The sequence below is a fragment of the Limulus polyphemus genome, unplaced genomic scaffold (genome assembly GCF_000517525.1).
Source record: "Limulus polyphemus unplaced genomic scaffold, Limulus_polyphemus-2.1.2 Scaffold1846, whole genome shotgun sequence".
NCBI classification, from domain to species: Eukaryota; Metazoa; Arthropoda; class Merostomata; order Xiphosura; family Limulidae; genus Limulus; species Limulus polyphemus.
Window position 1 is genome coordinate 20429 of NW_013667456.1, and position 1420 is coordinate 21848.

Genomic DNA, 1420 nt, shown 5'->3' on the forward strand with positions numbered 1-1420 from the left:
GAAAGTACATCTCAAAGCGCTCCAGTAGAGCCATCAAATGCTCATTTATCTTGGCTCTCAATACAGACATCTCAAGTCCCGAGTCTGTTTCAGTTATTGTTGCTGACAGTTTGTGAAACATATCAAAGCAATCTTTCAACACGCGAGATTTCCATACATCCAGCTTGCGTTTCATTCCATCAATCTTGTCTGCTATCGTGAAGCACGAAGCCATTTTTCCCAGCATGGAGACGTTGAAGGTATTCAAGATGTCAAAAATATCAGCCATGTACGCCAGCTTTGCAACCCATTCAGAATTTCGGAATAGTTCTGACCAATGTGGTTTCTTGCACTGGAGGAAGTGGGCGAGTTCATGTCGTAGTTCAAATACTCGAGAGAGAACTTTGCCTCTGGACAACCAGCGTATATCAGCATGCAGTATGAGTTGTGTGTGTGCTCAGCACCCGCATCTTCACATAATGCTGCAAATAACCTTGAATTCAGTGCGTTGGCCTTCACATGATTCACAATTTTCACAACGTCACTCAGAATTGAGTTTAATTCGGGTGACATTTTCTTAATGGCTAGATTATCTCTGTGAATTATACAGTGTGTTGATTTACAATCCGGGACCACTGCTTTAATCTGGGCTATCACGCCGGAATGACGTCCTGTCATCGCCGCAGCTCCATCTGTACAGACGCCGACACAATTTTGGAAATTCAAATCGAATTTTCGAACTATGTGATCGCTCAAACTCTTGAACAATTCTGTTCTAGTTGTGCTAGTTGGTAACGAATCAGAAAAAAAGTACTCCTCCTTCAAATCTCCTTTGTATTCGTAACGCACAAAAACCATAAGCCAAATCGTGGATGCGACGTGCAATAGTGTCGTTTGACATTGGAACTTGGGATACTTTCTGTGCCACTGCCTCGCTCAGCATTTCTTGACATACGTCTTTAATACAGCCTATCACGAGTGTCTCCCCAACTGTAAACGGCTTCTTTGCCTTGCCAATACGAAGAGCAACCTTATATGAAGCGCGCAGCGCACAAGCAGTTACGCGTGTCAAATTGAGCAGTTGTTTCTGGGATGATTTCAAATTATCATACTTCCTTTCAAAAAACTCTTGCGGTTTTGAAACCAATTCGCCATGTTTGGCATTTTGATGCCTCTTCAATTTTGAGGGTTTCATGGCATCATTGCTCAAGATTTCACCACAAATCACACACTGTGGTTTTTCCACTCCATTTTCATCCATGGCACAAAATCCAAACTAAATGCGTGAGCAGTCATATTTTCGAGTGTCGCTAATTCGATTCCTCCTTTTCGATGGTGGTCCAATTTCACCTGAATCCACCAAAATATCCTCACTATCATCATTTTCAGGATGTCTTCTCTTTATGAACTTATCCAAAGGACCACGTTTTTCCATCTGAAA